The 21,059-nt window shown below is 46.7% G+C and overlaps 1 protein-coding gene across 1 annotated transcript in view; it reads left to right on the forward strand.

Moving 5' to 3' along the window:
- The window catches only part of SLC45A2 (solute carrier family 45 member 2), a 109,423-nt gene that overhangs the window by 87,161 nt on the left and 1,203 nt on the right, over positions 1–21,059 (forward strand). The gene's annotated exons all lie outside the window — the stretch shown is intronic.

Here is a 21,059-nt window from a genome sequence, read left to right on the forward strand (position 1 = left end):
TTTCAGTATTATGGTCAGAGCTTTTACAAAGGGGCAGGTGAGACAGGAAGTCTGTGAGAATCTGTTTCAACCAATAGCTGCAAAGCAGGAAGTGACATCATAAAAGGTGGCAGCCATTTTGGTATACCCTGTGGTTTAGGGACATAGTGCACAGAGCTCCTTGTAAACTTGCATTTCGGGGACCAGAGTATAAGGATTTTGGACCTAGGATCTCATGGTGGATCCAAATTTGGAGTTTCATATGTTTAAAAAATATATATCAATGAGTCTGGGATGCTCTTGAATGAGTGACAGGTCTCTTGGGCTTTGAAAGCTTCCATGTGGAAATCTCATGCTACATCACTGACCCTTGGTTTCCAATGAGCGTATCATAAACTTTATCAGATATGGAGTGACGTGAACAGGAGCAGGAAGGGCATGGACATCAACCTCATTCATCTAGTGATCAAGGGGGTTGCAGAGCATGGTTTACCTTTTGGATATAATTTGGGGGCTACAATACACAACATTGATGATGCCTATGAAATTCTAGCATCAAATTAACATCGAACCAGTTCATAGAAAATAGATTACTTTGTAATGATAATTCTTTTTTTAAAGAAAACATAGTACAAAGAAGGCTGGAGAAGAGATTGAACCACTCTACCTGATGTTAGCCGAGAACCCAAGTCTTCTAATTTGACAACAAAGCAAACGCATCACTGAGACATATCAGAAGATACCACTAAGGGGATCTGTGTAGGGTTGGGTTTAGAACTGTGCATAGTGCAAGAGATTGTGTGAGCCTTTCCATTCCTCTTTCCCATAATGTTGGCCACATCTTATAGTGCTTACCTTTCACGTCTGAGATCAGAATGAGATTGGAATAACTGCTCCTAAGTCGCAACCACCAAACACAGGGTTTTGAAAATTGTCAAGCAAAAATTAATGGAGTTGAGCCAACACCATAGCGCACATTACTGTGGTGTTTCCATAACTGTAATTCATTTCTATCTGTTTTTGTGTTTTCAACTCTCGTGGCCGGGACCTGGAAGCAGATACCTCCATCTCGGTCATGAAATAGAGTTCTCTTTAAGGTCATGTTTGGGTTTTAAACATGTTCATATGTTCTTACAAAATTAGGTAGAGAATTACGGTGCATTTTCCTCAACACCAAGTATCACCTGCTATCTTCTCCTTAATTATAATATTTATTTCCATAGCTCCAACATTATCGGCAGTAATTTGCAATTCAGATGGTTCTTGTACAAACAATATAAGACACTGCATAATAACATATAATTCAACCCATAACAAGAGGAGTGAGGGCCCTGCTCACCAGCTTACAATCTATAAGGAACGAGGGTTAATACAAAAAGTAAAAATAAGGACATTGTCATATATGGTCCAGCCATCAGTATAATAACTCACATGTAAAGCGCCATGGAATAAATGGCGCTATAATAAATAATACTAATAATAAATAGGGGCATTCAAATAACATGAACCCCTCACCAGTGTCATGCTGTTAACGGCGATAAAGGTGCAGGACGGAATACTGGGACCCGCACCTGTCCCTGCCACTATAATGGGGCCCTGGCTTTCCCTTATCTCAGGGGTACCTATGAGAGTTAGGAGACCTGAGCCGCCAGCGTATCCCTGTCTCCTGTGCAGACCCTATCAATGGCCCCCTCTCCCCCCAAGGGAGGTGGACTGCAACAGTGTAACATTACAACAAATAACAGGGTATACAGACTAGGTAACTAAAAGTCTCAAACTCACCAAATGCTCACACAACCACAGAGGAAGCACAGAGAAGGGAAGAGAAGGAATAAACTAGGAAGAAAAACAGGTTTAACATGCAACCAAAACAGCAGACACCAATCTCTGTAAATAAACCTCCAAACTCCAACACTACGCTTCTTCAACCTCCTAGCCAGGCAGTAGAACTGATCACTGACAATAGCTGAAGTCAGGACTGGGTCTATATAGAGGATCAGATTACAAAATCCACTTCAGCTGAGAGACCCAGCTCTCAACAACTCAGCAATAAGGTTAACTCCTGCACTGCTGGCACAAAGCAGCCAGGTCAGAATACAGGTGAAGAGCTTCTGTTCACTGGGTGTTAATGAGGCCCAGAGCACTGCGGTTCTCTGGAACCTCTCTGTTGCGGTAGCCCCGTGAAAACCAGTCATTGAGTACAAGTACAAAGTGCTACTGAGTGCATGGAAGAGCAAACCGAGAATGGTTATTTAGATTAGTGTGTTGAGGTGATAGGCTAGTCTAAAGAAATGTGTTTTTAGAGCATGCTTTAATCCATTAATTCTAGGAATTAACTGGATTGCCTGGTGTATCGCATTCCAGAAAACTGGTGCAGCACAAGAGAGAAGAAAAAGTCAACTCACCATAAGAGGATCCACTGCTTGGAGACTTGTATTATGACAAGAGATTATCAGAAGCAAAAGCGAAAATTCAGTATCAGATTTTTCTGGTAAAAGCCATAGCTTTGTTAAAGAAAGGACAGTTGTCTTAAACGCGTTTAAAAAGTTGTGCAAAGATTTTTTTGGAGATGAAGTTTTGAACTGTTATATTTTTTTAAAGGGAACCTGTCACCTGAATTTGGCGGGACTGGTTTTGGGTCATATGGGCGGAGTTTTCGGGTGTTTGATTCACCCTTTCCTTACCCGCTGGCTGCATGCTGGCTGCAATATTGGATTGAAGTTCATTCTCTGTCCTCCATAGTACACGCCTGCACAAGGCAAGATTGCATTGCGCAGGCGTGTACTATGGAGGACAGAGAATGAACTTCAATCCAATATTGCAGCCAGCATGCAGCCAGCGGGTAAGGAAAGGGTGAATCAAACACCCGAAAACTCCGCCCATATGACCCAAAACCAGTCCCGCCAAATTCAGGTGACAGTCCCTTTAATACAGTTATGGTTTTTAAAAGAAGAATCTGCTGGATTTTTGCATTAGCAGAAGAAAAGTCTCGAAGATGAGTAAGGGGTTTGGCTTATAAGAAGATAGACAGAGATGAGGTAGGAGATGTAGGGCAGTTCAGAACTGTGGAGAGCTCAGTGTATAGGAGTGATAAGTTTATATTATACTCTGTAGCGGATAAGCAACCAGTGCAATAACTGGCGCAGCGCGAAGGCAGCGGTGTAGCGTTTGGTCAGAAATATGATCCTGGCACTGTAGTGGTCAGGATGAGAATAAATCTAAGCAGCGGTAAGAGTTTTTGCAGAGTCAAAGGTAAGAAAAGGTCAATTTCTAGAGATGTTTTTCAGGTGCAGGTGACGTGAGCGCGTGAGTGAGTGATCAGATGTAGGGAATGAATGAAAGCTTTCAGTCAAATAACTATAAAATGACGAGCGTGTTGCTGTGAGTTATGGTAGAACCACGCACAGAGATTGCAATTTCAGGATCATGTAGGATAGTAGAGAGGGGAAACAAAAAGAGTTCAGGTTTTGACAAATTCAGTTTTGGCTAGAAGGAAGACATAATGTGGGAGACAGCGGACAGACAATCCCTGGTATTTTGTTGTAATGGGTGACGTCCCTTTCTTTACGAAATTTTAGGCCTTACAGATGTTTATACAACATTCCTGGGAAATGGATATAATGGAACTTGCTCACATAAAAAAACCCCTTTTTCAGCATTCCCTATGGAGGTACGTGGGAGGTTTTATCCTAAAGTATCACAGTGTTTCTGGCTCTTCTAAGGGATCTCTTATATTAAGGGAGTTGTCTTTTTAATGGGTAAAATTGCAAAGTGTTTATAAAAACATGTTTAAACAGACTTGGAACACAATCCATCTATATAATAAGAGGACATTTTATCCCATTAATGACAAGGAGTCTAAGCGCATATATACCTTACTATTTAACTGTTTATAAAAACAAGCAACTTTGCTGTTTACCTCTTATTAAAATCCTCCCGATTCTCAAGAATGGAGAGATTTTTAATCGTACAGTGTACAGCTCATTGCTAAGGTTTTACTAGTCACCCTGCGGTCTCGGAGCGCTGTCTGCTTTAGAGACTGCAAGCGACACTCTGAAGTAGCTCTCGATCGACTTTTGCACTTTTCCCAGGCTGCAGTACCTACCAACTTTGAAATACAGGAAAGAGGGGCACTTTCTATTTTAGACTAAGCCACATCCCTAACCTCGCCCAGCCCCTCACAGAAATAATTCCCACATCACACAGCATTTAATGCCCCTCCAAAGTGCCCATCAAACACAGCATGGTACATTCTCCTCCTACACAGTATGTTGCCCACCACAGCCCCCTCGCATATACAATATGATGCTCCCCGAGACTCAAACATGCATTATAAGGCTCCCACAGTGCCCCTCACACAGTATGGTGGCCACACAGACCCATCATGCATTTTGAGCCCCTGACACACTATGATGCTCCTACAGCCCCACACAAACACTGTTTGGGCCTCCCACAGTATTGTTCCCCTACACACAGTATGATTCTCTACAGTCCTCGAAACAGTATGATGCCCCCAAAGCTGTCAACACAGAATGATGACCTCACAGTCCCTCCACAAAATAGTATGATTCCTCCATAGACCCCCCATACATAGTATGATGCCTTCACAGCCCCCCAATACACAGTATGACGCTCCTACACTGCCACAAACCATATTATGTCATGTTTTACCATATTATGATACCCCCTTGAAGCAATGGCCGGGGAACCACCAAGGTGCAGGGAGACTACCGTACACAAGATGAGGTGCAAACAACAAAGGGTAAATTTATTGGAAGGCAAGGAATGAAGTGGATGAGGAAGGTGCAAACAGGGGTATGTAATGGCAAAAGATAATTTACAAGAGTTATATTCTTTAGCTTGTCCGTCAAATAGCACGGTGCTCCAACTGTTACAGAATCAATATACGTCACACAAGCAAATGCAAACAATAAGCAAAGAATTATGCTACTCTACGTATAACCTTCCTGATCTTTACTAAGCAGGCCACACGGCTGCTGTGTTCTGTCTATTGAAGCCTACACTAGGCCCTGACATGTGCACAAAACAAGAACAAACGAACGGTGATGTTGGGGACTCAGATCCAGTCCCGGGGGGCCCCAACAGTCCAGTATGGTGGTGCGCATGGCTCACTGCCAGCTCTGTGAAACGTGGTCTTCTCCTTGCTTCTGGAACTGGGAGGTGCTCCTGGAAACTGTAAATCACTTTCTCGGTATCTTCGTGGCTTCTCAAACTAGCACAGGACAGCCACCCTTGCTACGCCCAAAGAGTCTGTCCAATTTCACGAGTCCACTCTGTTACAGGCTGTGGGTCCGCTTTTGCAGCTATAAGAACAAAGTTCTCTGCAACAGCTTCTGCTACACGCTGTTCAGGCTCAACCCCTCGCCTCAGCACAGTCCTGTTCATTCACACAGTCTATTGCGGGGTGGGGGGGAGCAGAGCATTCCATCACACCAGACAAGAGGTGCTGTCTCTTAAAGTGGCAGCGTGTTCCTTACTTTCCATAACAGTGGAGCACCCCCCAGTCACAGGGCCGTGGAGTACTCGGTACCGGTCCTCTCTTTTTCGGTGCTGGGGTTGTCACGGTGGCTGGACCCGGTCCGTGACCCTGCTAAGGGGCATCCAATGAAAGGGTGAAGTAGTTTGTCAAGGGTTCGTGATGCCACCTGTGGTATTTGGTCAGGGTGACCGACGCTGGGGTGATGAAATGGCAGCTAGATGGTATACCTTCCCACAGGTGAAGTATGTCCCCAGGGCTTCCCAGTAGTGTAGGTGACGATGATGTGAGGCGCAGTTAATAACGAGGACACAGGGTTGCAGTCTCTTTACCTTTTACTGAAGACTTCGGGATCCGCAGTCCAGAGCACTGCTAACAGGGCTGGCTGAGTCCGGCCGGTCCGAAGGAACATCCAGATTTCCCTTTGCGGGTGGAAATCAGTGCCTACCAACTAGCGCCTGTGTGTTGTAGTTCTTCCCTGCTGAGCATTCGGGATAGTCCCCGCAACTTTCGTATCTGTTTCTCTCCATCCCCCAAGTTATTGTGTGGATAGGACGCACCCGTTTGACGGGAAGGCTCGGAGCTATTCTGGGACCCTAGAGACGCCCCTCTTCAACTTTGCCCCCTATGTCTGCTTAGGTGATGTAAGGTAGACAGCCAACTTAAAATCAACTGTCCTGCCGCTGTTTGATGTAATGCTTGGAGTCTGTCACTTCCTCGGCGTTCCGGCCACCGACTACGCGCCTCAGTAGGATGTTGCCGATCTCGAGGCACGACTCCTACTGGATATCTCCTTGTGCTGCGATTTCGTTTCTCACTTCTCCACAATATCCTTCGCTTCGTGTCCTTCCTTAGGTACCTGCCAGGATCCCACCCCTGACAGGTCCTCCCTGGAGCTCTCCCAGGCTGCGTTCTGATCTAACTTTCTATCCAACCCCCAGTTTTACCAGTGTGAGGAGTGGCCTGATACATAGTGCCTTTTGCTCCCCCTGGTGGCCGGAGTGTGAAGTGTAATGTGTGACTGTGATACCTGGTCAGGTGAACTCCTTTAGTGCAATCAGACATAACATCACTCCCCTTAGTGGCAGAGCGACATTACTGCAATGACCAGGACTCTGGGGCGCTGCAACACAGCACCACCCCCTACACCCTCACACAGCATGCTACCTATTACAGTCCCCCACACAGTATCATGCCCCCACACATATCACACTTGCCTGTCCCATCTCTGCTTGCTACTCCTGGGTTACTGAAATGGTCACTTGGCAATGCTCTACCTACATGAAAAGGTACATAGACAGGTACATTTATTGCACTCTGGCGTAGACAGCGTAACACAAGACGTTATACTCTCCCTCTTTGAGGCTGTGGGCACATAGAGCAGCAAGGAATAAGCTTATTAAATTTTAGATTTCATATACAAAAAGAAATACGGTGCTTAGAAAAGATCACAAAAGATGAAAGAACAAAAAGACCGTATACAATAAAAAAGGATAACTAAAAATAACTCTTATAGAATACATCAGTGAGCGATTATTATTTTTTGCATTCCAGCATTTTAGCATTATAGCATTTTAATTGCTATGTGAAGTCTGATTTTTGTTCCCGTAGTCAGACGTCAAGCAAAGCGATCATGTATGCGTTTTGACTCCTCTTTAGCACAACAGATTGCGGCGCCCCAGGGTCCTCGTCGTCGCAGTGGTATTGCTTTCCTCTCAGGGAGAGTGATGCTACGTTTGGAGGCAAAGAAGGATAACACATAGGTAAAACTGGTTGCCTGTAGGGAAAGATAGTTACTTGCTGGCTGAGCTCAGCTCAGTTAGTTGGTCCCTGGCAGGGGTGGGATCCTGTCAGCGAACGAAGGAGGAAGGACACGGAGCTGTGCATGCCCTCAGAGCTGCAGCTCCCAGAAAGAGATACACAGAAGGCAGAACTGTATTGCAGCGAGCGTGAAGGAAGTCGTAGCAAAGGAGTGGATACCAGAAGGGGACCAGCTCTACACAGGCTGCTGTTATGGCTGGCAATCAGGCAACACAGCGTGCAGTAATCAGCGCACATACAGAGATCTGGCAATAACCAAAAACAATAGGACGAGCTCTGAGACGTGGAATCTCTGTAGACTGCAGAACCTGATCTATCCTCACACAACTATAAGCAGCAGTGGATTGCGCCTATCACTACCTATGCAACTCGGCACTGCCTGAGGAGCTGACTAGCCTGAAGATAGAAATACAAGCCTGACTTACCTCAGAGAAATACCCCAAAGGAATAGGCAGCCCCCCACATATAATGACTGTTAGCAAGATGAAAAGACAAACGTAGGAATGAAATAGATTCAGCAAAGTGAGGCCCGATATTCTAGACAGAGCGAGGATAGCAAAGAGAACTATGCAGTCTACAAAAAACCCTAAAACGAAAACCACGCAAAGGGGCAAAAAGACCCACCGTGCCGAACTAACAGAACGGCGGTGCACCCCTTTGCTTCTCAGAGCTTCCAGCAAAAGTTAATAGCAAGCTGGACAGAAAAAACAGAAAACAAACTAGAAGCACTTATCTAGCAGAGCAGCAGGCCCAAGGAAAGATGCAGTAGCTCAGATCCAACACTGGAACATTGACAAGGAGCAAGGAAGACAGACTCAGGTGGAGCTAAATAGCAAGGCAGCCAACGAGCTCACCAAAACACCTGAGGGAGGAAGCCCAGAGACTGCAATACCACTTGTGACCACAGAAGTGAATTCAGCCACAGAATTCACAACAGTACCCCCCCCTTGAGGAGGGGTCACCGAACCCTCACCAGAACCCCCAGGCCGACCAGGATGAGCCACATGAAAGGCACGAACAAGATCTGGGGCATGGACATCAGAGGCAAAAACCCAGGAATTATCTTCCTGAGCATAACCCTTCCATTTGACCAGATACTGGAGTTTCCGTCTAGAGACACGAGAATCCAAAATCTTCTCCACAATATACTCCAATTCCCCCTCCACCAAAACAGGGGCAGGAGGCTCCACAGATGGAACCATAGGTGCCACGTATCTCCTCAACAACGACCTATGGAATACATTATGTATGGAAAAGGAGTCTGGGAGGATCAGACGAAAAGACACCGGATTGAGAATCTCAGAAATCCTATACGGACCAATAAAACGAGGTTTAAATTTAGGAGAGGAAACCTTCATAGGAATATGACGAGAAGATAACCAAACCAGATCCCCAACACGAAGTCGGGGTCCCACACGGCGTCTGCGATTAGCGAAAAGCTGAGCCTTCTCCTGGGACAAGGTCAAATTGTCCACTACCTGAGTCCAGATCTGCTGCAACCTGTCCACCACAGAATCCACACCAGGACAGTCCGAAGACTCAACCTGTCCTGAAGAGAAACGAGGATGGAACCCAGAATTGCAGAAAAATGGAGAGACCAAGGTAGCCGAGCTGGCCCGATTATTAAGGGCGAACTCAGCCAACGGCAAAAATGACACCCAATCATCCTGGTCAGCGGAAACAAAACATCTCAGATATGTTTCCAAGGTCTGATTGGTTCGTTCGGTCTGGCCATTAGTCTGAGGATGGAAGGCCGAGGAGAAAGACAAGTCAATGCCCATCCTACCACAAAAGGCTCGCCAGAACCTCGAGACAAACTGGGAACCTCTGTCAGAAACAATATTCTCAGGAATGCCATGTAAACGAACCACATGCTGGAAGAACAAAGGCACCAAATCAGAGGAGGAAGGCAATTTAACCAAGGGCACCAGATGGACCATTTTAGAAAAGCGATCACAGACCACCCAAATGACCGACATTTTTTGAGAAACGGGAAGGTCAGAAATGAAATCCATCGAAATATGTGTCCAAGGCCTCTTCGGGACCGGCAAGGGCAAAAGCAACCCACTGGCACGTGAACAGCAGGGCTTAGCCCTAGCACAAATCCCACAGGACTGCACAAAAGCACGCACATCCCGCGACAGAGATGGCCACCAGAAGGATCTAGCAACCAACTCCCTGGTACCAAAGATTCCTGGATGACCGGCCAGCACCGAACAATGAAGTTCAGAGATAACTTTACTAGTCCACCTATCAGGGACGAACAGTTTCTCGGCCGGACAACGATCAGGTTTATTAGCCTGAAATTTCTGCAACACTCTCCGCAAATCAGGGGAGATGGCAGACACAATGACTCCTTCCTTGAGGATACTCGCCGGCTCAGATAACCCCGGAGAGTCGGGCACAAAACTCCTAGACAGAGCATCCGCCTTCACATTTTTAGAGCCCGGAAGGTATGAAATCACAAAATCAAAACGAGCAAAAAATAACGACCAACGGGCCTGTCTAGGATTCAAGCGCTTGGCAGACTCAAGATAAGTAAGGTTCTTATGATCAGTCAAAACCACCACGCGATGCTTAGCACCCTCAAGCCAATGACGCCACTCCTCGAATGCCCACTTCATGGCCAGCAACTCTCGGTTGCCCACATCATAATTACGCTCAGCAGCAGAAAATTTCCTGGAAAAGAAAGCACATGGTTTGAACACTGAGCAACCAGAACCTCTCTGTGACAAAACCGCCCCTGCACCAATCTCAGAAGCATCAACCTCGACCTGGAACGGAAGAGAAACATCAGGTTGACACAACACAGGGGCACAGCAAAAACGACGCTTCAACTCCTGAAAAGCTTCCACGGCAGCAGAAGACCAATTAACCAAATCAGCACCCTTCTTGGTCAAATCGGTCAATGGTCTGGCAATGCTAGAAAAATTACAGATGAAGCGACGATAAAAATTAGCAAAGCCCAGGAATTTCTGCAGACTTTTTAGAGATGTCGGCTGAGTCCAATCCTGGATGGCCTGAACCTTAACCGGATCCATCTCGATAGTAGAAGGGGAAAAGATGAACCCCAAAAATGAAACTTTCTGCACACCGAAGAGACACTTTGATCCCTTCACGAACAAGGAATTAGCACGCAGTACCTGGAAAACCATTCTGACTTGCTTCACATGAGACTCCCAATCATCCGAGAAGATCAAAATGTCATCCAAGTAAACAATCAAGAATTTATCCAGATACTCACGGAAAATGTCATGCATAAAAGACTGAAAAACAGATGGAGCATTGGCAAGTCCGAACGGCATCACCAGATACTCAAAATGACCCTCGGGCGTATTAAATGCCGTTTTCCATTCATCTCCCTGCCTGATTCTCACCAGATTATACGCACCACGAAGATCAATCTTAGTAAACCAACAAGCCCCCTTAATCCGAGCAAACAAGTCAGAAATCAATGGCAAGGGATACTGAAACTTAACAGTGATCTTATTAAGAAGGCGGTAATCAATACACGGTCTTAGCGAACCATCCTTCTTGGCTACAAAAAAGAACCCTGCTCCCAATGGTGACGACGATGGGCGAATATGTCCCTTCTCCAGGGACTCCTTCACATAACTGCGCATAGCGGTGTGTTCAGGTACGGACAAATTAAATAAACGACCCTTAGGGAATTTACTACCAGGAATCAAATCGATAGCACAATCACAATTCCTATGCGGAGGTAGGGCATCAGACTTGGACTCTTCAAATACATCCTGAAAGTCCGACAAGAACTCTGGGATGTCAGAAGGAATGGATGACGAAATAGACAAAAATGGAACATCACCATGTACTCCCTGACAACCCCAGCTGGTTACCGACATAGAGTTCCAATCCAATACTGGATTATGGGTTTGTAGCCATGGCAACCCCAACACGACCACATCATGCAAATTATGCAGTACCAGAAAGCGAATAACTTCCTGATGTGCAGGAGCAATGCACATGGTCAGCTGGGCCCAGTACTGAGGCTTATTCTTGGCCAAAGGTGTAGCATCAATTCCTCTCAACGGAATAGGACACCGCAAAGGCTCCAAGAAAAATCCACAACGTTTAGCATAATCCAAATCCATCAGATTCAGGGCAGCGCCTGAATCTACAAACGCCATGACAGAATACGATGACAAAGAGCACATTAAGGTAATGGACAAAAGGAATTTGGACTGTACAGTACCAATAACGGCAGAGCTATCGAACCGCCTAGTGCGTTTAGGACAATTAGAAATAGCATGAGTAGAATCACCACAATAGAAACAGTCTGTTCAGACGTCTGTGTTCTTGCCGTTCTACTTTAGTCATAGTCCTGTCGCACTGCATAGGCTCAGGTTTACTCTCAGACAATACCGCCAGATGGTGCACAGATTTACGCTCGCGCAAGCGACGACCGATCTGAATGGCCAAGGACATAGACTCATTCAAACCAGCAGGCATAGGAAATCCCACCATTACATCCCCAAGAGCCTCAGAGAGACCCTTTCTGAACAAAGCCGCTAGTGCAGATTCATTCCACAGAGTGAGTACTGACCACTTCCTAAATTTCTGACAATATACTTCTACATCATCCTGACCCTGGCATAAAGCCAGCAGATTTTTCTCAGCCTGATCCACTGAATTAGGCTCATCGTAAAGCAATCCCAGCGCCTGGAAAAATGCATCAACATTACTCAATGCAGAATCTCCTGGTGCAAGAGAAAACGCCCAGTCCTGTGGGTCGCCGCGCAAAAAAGAAATAATAATCAAAACCTGTTGAATAGGATTACCAGAAGAATGAGGTTTCAAGGCCAAAAATAGCTTACAATTATTTCTGAAGCTCAGGAACTTAGTTCTGTCACCAAAAAACAAATCAGGAATCGGAATTCTTGGTTCTAGCATCGATTTCTGATCAATAGTATCTTGAATCTTTTGTACATTTACAACGAGATTATCCATTGAGGAGCACAGAGCCTGAATATCCATGTCCACAGCTGTGTCCTGAAGCACTCTAATGTCTAGGGGAAAAAAAAGACTGAAGACAGAGCTAAGAAAAAAAAATGCTGTCAGGATTTTTTTTTTCCCTCTATTGGGAATCATTGGCGAGGCTCCTTGTACTGTTATGGCTGGCAATCAGGCAACACAGCGTGCAGTAATCAGCGCACATACAGAGATCTGGCAATAACCAAAAACAATAGGACGAGCTCTGAGACGTGGAATCTCTGTAGACTGCAGAACCTGATCTATCCTCACACAACTATAAGCAGCAGTGGATTGCGCCTATCACTACCTATGCAACTCGGCACTGCCTGAGGAGCTGACTAGCCTGAAGATAGAAATACAAGCCTGACTTACCTCAGAGAAATACCCCAAAGGAATAGGCAGCCCCCCACATATAATGACTGTTAGCAAGATGAAAAGACAAACGTAGGAATGAAATAGATTCAGCAAAGTGAGGCCCGATATTCTAGACAGAGCGAGGATAGCAAAGAGAACTATGCAGTCTACAAAAAACCCTAAAACGAAAACCACGCAAAGGGGCAAAAAGACCCACCGTGCCGAACTAACAGAACGGCGGTGCACCCCTTTGCTTCTCAGAGCTTCCAGCAAAAGTTAATAGCAAGCTGGACAGAAAAAACAGAAAACAAACTAGAAGCACTTATCTAGCAGAGCAGCAGGCCCAAGGAAAGATGCAGTAGCTCAGATCCAACACTGGAACATTGACAAGGAGCAAGGAAGACAGACTCAGGTGGAGCTAAATAGCAAGGCAGCCAACGAGCTCACCAAAACACCTGAGGGAGGAAGCCCAGAGACTGCAATACCACTTGTGACCACAGAAGTGAATTCAGCCACAGAATTCACAACAGGCTGCCTCCTTCTGAGGCGCAGAATCCCGGTAGCCGGACCACCGAGGGAGTAAGGACCTTTATGCTTTGCTCCAGAGACCGGCAGGACATCTAATTGCAAGTTACCTGTCCGCTCTACCCCCAGGAGGCATGTTGGCAACCCATGGAGGCCGGGGCGTGCTAGAGTCCCTATAAACAGCCTCAAGCCACCAGTCATACGGGTTTGTCCTATCCTATATGGGGGACAGAGAGAAAGACATTACATCTGTGAGGACCTTATGTGAAGTCTTAGGCAGTAAGGAACAACAACACCGCAGTGCAAGGGAATGCTACTGATTTCCACCTGGACAAGGGAACTGTGGATTTGCCTTCAAACCGGCCGGACTCTACCTGCCCTGTGATCTGGTGCCCTGGACTGTGGATGCTGAAGTCTTCAGTAAAAGGTAAAGAGACTGCAACTTTATGTCCTCGTTCTTCTCTGCGCCTCTCACCATCCACCATCTACACACCGGGAAGCCCTGGGGATATACTTCACCTGTGGGAAGGTATACCATCTAGCTGCCATAACATCACCCCAGTGGACCCCTTAAAGCAGCATCGGTCACCCTAACCAAATACCACAGGTGGCGTCACGAACACAAACTTTATCCCTTTCCCTTTTACACGGATGTCCCAGGGCCACGTACCGGGTCAGCCACCGTGACATCCCCTGGTGAACCGCAGGACCCGGTACCGAGTACCCCACGGCCCTAAGATCACAGATGATATTTTTATACAAATGTATTTTGTAGAAACCAATGTAGAAGCTGATGGAACATAAGGAAGACATGACAATAGCCGTCTTTGTCCTAATGTCTTCAGTCACTGTAATCATATCCATAAATATCGACATCCAGGGTTATATCGCGTGTCACAGCCGCACTTATTTATGGCCTCGCCGCACTCAACCCTATTATTTGTCTCCATTTGCACATTTCTGGCAAATAGGCCTTTACTTTAAGTAGCGGAGATTTCCATCCACAATGGCGAGCTGAAGTCACTACTTTTTTTTCTTCTTCTTGTATCTGGAGCGTTGTAGCTTTTTAAATGGGATCTGGAAATGAATATTAGTGGCAGAACAGAAAACGCATACAATTATTATACTCACCGAGCTGGAATATATTAGGGTATTTTTTTCTAAATTCCATTACTAGGCACCTTTCTCCCTAATAGCCTGCGAGATACAAAACGTGGTGGGTTTATTATTTCCTTCCTTGGATAAGGAAAGGGAGAAATGAATCCATGACTGTAGATGTAATTGTACAAGTTAAGTGGCTAAATGTTTTATTAATGTCTTATTGTAGGAAATTAAATATGGCTTCTCGGCAGGGGGGGGGGGGTAGGATCATAATCCTCCTGTTTCGATATGGGGATTTAGACAAAATTTGCTCGAGGCGCTTAGTACAAACTCTTTAATGTGTTACAGCTATGTACAGGACTCCGGCCCCCCGTTCCAAGAGAGGGGCTCTGCAGTGGCCCCACGAATGGATCCATTGGCAAATATGTGCACCACTAGTACTGTGGATGAATCGAGCGAGGTCCACATGCTCCATCAGTAATTTTTTGATACTTGAAACATTCTCCAGGTCAATGGGGGTCCCAGCGATCATCGAATTAACGCCCTTACAGATCCCCAATATTCCTCCATATTGCTTCCGGTGTCCCCATCAGTAGAGATGAGCGAGTATACCCATTACGGGGGTTTTCCTGAGCTTTCATCAGCGCAGCTGAATGATTTACAGCTACTAGCCAGCTTGATTCCATGTGAGGATTCCCTAGCAACCAGGCAACCCCATGTACTCAGCCTGGCTAGTAGCTGTAAATAATCCAGCTGCGGTGATGAAAACTAAAACTCTGAGCACTCACAAATACTTGGAAACCGCCCGAGCGTGCTCAGGAAAACCCGAGCAAGGAGTGCACTCGCTCATCACTACCCATAAGCTCGTTGCAATGCCTTGACTGTTGCTACCAGTTAGTGGACCCTGACTGGCTGCAGCGGTCACCTGGCTCTTATCCAGGGGCGTAACAACTGCGGTCGCAGGGGTCGCGACTGCGACGGGGCCCGCAGTGTTTTCAGGGCCCGCGCAGTCCAGCAAACAAGTAGCAGGGGAAACAAAGGAGACAAGTCACGCACGCATCCTGCTGGCCACGCCCACAGCTTCCCCAGACTTTCAGCAGTGTGCGGCGAGTGGGCGTGTCCATGAAGGACATGTGACCTAGCAGAAGGGCTGGGCTGTCACTGACTGAAGCTGGAGAGATGGAAGAAGGCAGCAGCTGGTGAGTGATGTGCTGCTTACACCTGACACACACACCTACCTGTTCTATGTGCACAGGACCGGTGATGAGGTCACAGGAGGGGAGGAGTCAAAGGTCACATGATCAGTGGCCTCAGTGTATGCACTATGGAGGACTCTGCTGTGCTTGATTGTCATGGTGCTGAAAGAGGGGATGTTTATGTAACAGAGCCGTGTGTGTACAAGGTGTACAGAGTGGAGCCGTGTATGTGCGTAGTGGAGCAATGTGTACGAGGTGTACGGAGCGGAGTCAGGTGTGTACGAGGTCTACAAAGCTGAGCCGAGGGTGAAAGAGGTGAGCGGATTCGTGTATGTATGGGGTGTATGGAGTGGTGCTGCGTGTTTAACCCCTTAGCGCCCGCCGATACGCCTTTTAACGGCGGCCGCTAAGGGTACTTAAACCACAGCGCCGTTAATTAACGGCGCTGTGGAAAAAGTAAATAGCGCCCCCCAGAGTCGGATTTTCTCCGGGGTCTCGGCTGCCGAGGGTAGCCGAGACCCCAGAGAACATGATTCGGGGGGCTGTTAACCCACCCCGCATTTGCGATCGCCGGTAATTAACCGTTTACCGGCGATCGCAAAAAAAAACAAAAAAACGCGTGATCGCACATCGGAGGATAGAGAAAAGGGGTCCCAGGTAGCCCCCCAATACTTACCTATCTCCCCCGATGCTCCTCGTGGCTCCCGGTGGGCACCGCCATCTTGAAAATGGCGGGCGCATGCGCAGTGCGCCCGCCGGCCGGCCCCGCGAGAATCTTTGGGGTCTCGGCTGCCGGGGGTAGCCGAGACCCCAAAGAGCATGATCGGGGGTCGGTTTTAGCGACCCCTGTTTTGCGATCGCCGGTAATTAACTGTTTACCGGCGACCGCAAAAAAAAAAAAAAGTAAAGTGTAATTCTCTGTCCTCTGATGTGATCGCACATCAGAGGACAGAGAAATAGGGGGATTCGGGGACCCTACAATACTCACCTACGTCCCTGGATCCTCCTGCTGCTCCTCCTGGCCGCCGGCATCTTCTGGGCAAAAGAAAATGGCGGGCGCATGTGCAGTGCGCCCGCCATCTGTCTCCATCTGCCGGCCGGCAGGAGAAGAGCAGTTGGGGCTAAAATTAGGGTTAGGGTTAGGGGTAGGGTTAGGGCTAGGGTTAGGGGTAGGGCTAGGGTTAGGGTTAGGGTTAGGGCTAGGGTTAGGGCTAGGGGTAGGGTTAGGGCTAGGGTTAGGGTTAGGGCTAAATTTAGGGTTAGGGTTGGCGCTAAATTTAGGGTTAGGCTTCTTTCACACTTACGTCGGTACGGGGCCGTCGCAATGCATCAGCCCGACATACTGACGCACGTTGTGAAAATTGTGCACAACGTGGGCAGCGGATGTAGTTTTTCAACGCATCCGCTGCCCAATCTATGTCCTGGGGAGGAGGGGGCGGAGTTACGGCCACGCATGCGCGGTCAGAAATGGCGGATGCGACGTACAAAAAAACGTTACATTGAACTTTTTTTGTGCTGACGGTCCGCCAAAACACAACTGATCCAGTGCACTACGGACGTGACGTGTGGCCATCCGTCACGATCCGTCGGCAATACAAGTCTATGGGCAAAAAACGCATCCTGCGGGCACATTTGCAGGATCCGTTTCTTGTCCAAAATGACGGATTGCGACGGATGCCAAATGACGCAAGTGTGAAAGTAGCCTTAGGGCTAGGGTTAGGGTTGAGGCTAAAGTTAGGGCTAGGGTTGGGATTAGGGTTAGGGTTTGGATTAGGGTTGGTATTGGGGTTAGGGTTGGCATTAGGGTTACGCTTGGGATTAGGATTAGGTTTGGGATTAGGGTTAAGGTTAGGGTTGGGATTAGGATTAGGGGTGTGTTGGATTTAGGGTTTTGATTAGGGTTATGGTTAGGGTTGACATTAGGGTTGTTTTGGGGTAAGGGTTGGGATTATCGTTAGGGTTAGTGATTAGGATTATGGATCGGGTTGGGATTAGGGTTAGGGGTGTGTTGGAGTTGGGTTGGAGCTAGAATTGAGGGGTTTCCACTGTTTAGGTACATCAGGGGGTCTCCAAACACGACAGCCAATTTTGCGCTCAAAAAGTCAAATGGTGCTCCCTCCCTTCTGAGCTCTGCCGTGCGCCCATACAGTGGGTTACCCCCACATATTTGGCATCAGCATACTCGGGATAAATTGGACAACAACTTCGGGGGTCCAATTTCTCTTGTTACCCTTGTGAAAATTAAAACTTGGGGGCTACAAAATCCTTTTTGTGGAAAAATATATATATATTTTTTTTTTATGACTCTGCATTATAAACTTCTGTGAAGCACTTGGGCATTCAAAGTTCTCACCACACATCTATATAAGTTCCTTTGGGGGTCTAGTTTCCAAAACGGGGTCACTTGTGGGGGGTTACTACTGTTTAGGTACATCAGGGGGTCTCCAAACACGACAGCCAATTTTGCGCTCAAAAAGTCAAATGGTGCTCCCTCCCTTCTGAGCTCTGCCGTGCGCCCATACAGTGGGTTACCCCCACATATTTGGCATCAGCATACTCGGGATAAATTGGACAACAACTTCTGGGGTCCAATTTCTCTTGTTACCCTTGTGAAAATTAAAACTTGGGGGCTACAAAATCCTTTTTGTGGAAAAATATATATATATATTTTTTTTATGACTCTGCATTATAAACTTCTGTGAAGCACTTGGGCATTCAAAGTTCTCACCACACATCTATATAAGTTCCTTTGGGGGTCTAGTTTCCAAAACGGGGTCACTTGTGGGGGGTTACTACTGTTTAGGTACATCAGGGGCTCTGCAAACGCAACATAACGCCCACAGACCATTCTATCTAAGTCTGCATTCCAAAACGGCGCTCCTTCCCTTCCGAGCTCTGCCGTGCGCCCAAACAGTGGTTTACCCCCACATATGGGGCATCAGCATACTCAGGATAAATTGGACAACAACTTTAGTGGTCCAATTTCTCCTGTTACCCTTGTGAAAATAAAAACTTGGGGGCTAAAAAATCTTTTTTGTGGAAAAAAAAAATATTTTTTATTTTCACGACTCTGCATTATAAACTTCTGTGAAGCACTTGGGCATTCAAAGTTCTCACCACACATCTAGATAAGTTCCATGGGGGGTCTAGTTTCCAAAATGGGGTCACTTGTGGGGGATTTCTACTGTTTAAGCACATCAGGGGCTCTCCAAACGCGACATGGCGTCCAATCTCAATGCCAGCCAATTCTACATTGAAAAAGTCAAACGGCGCTCCTTCTCTTCTAAGTTCTGCGGTGCGCCCTAACAGTGGTTTACCCTCACATATGGGGTATCGACGTATTCAGGAGAAATTGCATAACAAAATTTATGGTTACATTTCTGTTTTTACACTTGTGAAAATAAAAAAAATGGTTCTGAATTAAGATGTTTGCAAAAAAAAGTTAAATGTTCATTTTTTCCTTCCACATTGTTTCAGTTCCTGTGAAGCACGTAAAGGGTTAATAAACTTCTTGAATGTGATTTTGAGAACCTTGAGGGGTGCAGTTTTTAGAATGGTGTCACACTTCGTTATTTTCTATCATATAGACCCCTCAAAATGACTTCAAATGTGATGTGGTCCCTAAAAAAAAATGGTGTTGGAAAAATGAGAAATTGCTGGTCAACTTTTAACCCTTATAACTCCCTAACAAAAAAAAATTTTGTTTCCAAAATTGTGCTGATGTAAAGTAGACATGTGGGAAATGTTATTTATTAACTATTTTTCGTGACATATCTCTCTGATTTAAGGGCATAAAAATACAAAGTTTGAAAATTGCAAAATTTTAAAAATTTTCGCCATATTTCCGTTTTTTTCATAAATAATCGCAAGTAATATCGAAGAAATGTTACCACTAACATGAAGTACAATATGTCACGAAAAAACAGTCTCAGAATGAGCGGGATCCGTGGAAGCGTTCCAGAGTTATAACCTCATAAAGTGACAGTGGTCAGAATTGCAAAAATTGGCTCGGTCATTAAGGGTGTAAGGAGCGGAGCTGCGTCTGTACAAGGTGTAAGGAGCGGAGCCACGTGTGTACGAGGTGTACGGAGCAGAGCCACGTGTGTACAAGGTGTACGGAGCAGAGCCGCGTGTGTACAAGGTGTAAGGAGCGGAGCTGTGTGTGTACAAGGTGTACGGAGCAGAGCCGCGTGTGTACAAGGTGCACGGAGCAGAGCCGCGTGTGTACAAGGTGTACGGAGCAGAGCCGCGTGTGTACAAGGTGTACGGAGCAGAGCCGTGTGTGTACGGGTTCTCGGAGCAGAGCCGTGTGTGTACGGGCTGTACACGGCTGTGGGCAGAGCCCAGCATGTGCACTGTGGGGGAGTATTGCGTGTACTCGCCAGCATCAGAATGTGCAGTGCGCATGCTCCAGAGCCGACCAGTACACCCAATACACCCCCACACTGCACAGGTCCGGAAATAATGCACTGCAGCGTCATACCAGGAAGAAACAGCACACAGATTTCAAACGCCGGGAGTGCGCTTGGAATTAGAGCGAGGGAGGACATATTACTATAGGGACATGTTAGTTATAAAATCATTTTTCTCAGCGAGTACAGGGCAGTATTAGGTCAGACTACACAACATTGCAACACAACTATAGTGTGCGAAATGAATAGGGAAAATGTGAATTTCGGTGGGAAATATTTTGGCGCAGGGGGGGGGGGGGGCCCATTTGAAAGTTCGCATCGGGGCCCCTCACTTTGTAGTTACGCCACTGCTCTTATCCCCACTTGAATAGAATGCATTAAGTACTGAAATTGCTGCAGTCAGCAGCTACTGATTGGCTGCAGTGGTCACCTGTTTTCCCCCTGTCTGCATTAGATGAGTATAACTGATATATTAATAAGGTCGATGAATCATACAGTAATGAAGGAGGAAATCGTTTTTGAAAAGTCCTGTGTGGAAAAAAAAGAAAAAAAGTACTTTAATTAATCTCACTGCATTAATTCAGCTGTGATGGAGTATTTGGCTACAAATTATGTGCAGGGTCCTCTCTCCTGTAGAGTGTCAGCTCTTATGTGCAGGGTCCTCTCTCCTGTAGAGTGTCAGCTCTTATGTGCAGGGTCCTCTCTCCTGTAGAGTGTCAGCTCTTATGTTTAGGGTCCTCTCTCCTGTAGAGTGTCAGCTCTTATGTGCAGGGTCCTCTCTCCTGTAGAGTGTCAGCTCTTATGTGCAGGGTCCTCTCTCCTGTAGAGTGTCAGCTCTTATGTGCAGGGTCCTCTCTCCTGTAGAGTGTCAGCTCTTATGTGCAGGGTTCTCTCTCCTGTAGAGTGTCAGCTCTTATGTGCAGGGTACTCTCTCCTGTAGAGTGTCAGCTCTTATGTGCAGGGTCCTCTCTCCTGTAGAGTGTCGGCTCTTATGTGCAGGGTCCTCTCTCCTGTAGAGTGTCGGCTCTTATGTGCAGGGTCCTCTCTCCTGTAGAGTGTCGGCTCTTATGTGCAGGGTCCTCTCTCCTGTAGAGTGTCGGCTCTTATGTGCAGGGTCCTCTCTCCTGTAGAGTGTCGGCTCTTATGTGCAGGATCCTCTCTCTCCTGTAGAGTGTCAGCTCT

The sequence above is a fragment of the Ranitomeya imitator genome, chromosome 1 (genome assembly GCF_032444005.1).
Source record: "Ranitomeya imitator isolate aRanImi1 chromosome 1, aRanImi1.pri, whole genome shotgun sequence".
NCBI classification, from domain to species: Eukaryota; Metazoa; Chordata; class Amphibia; order Anura; family Dendrobatidae; genus Ranitomeya; species Ranitomeya imitator.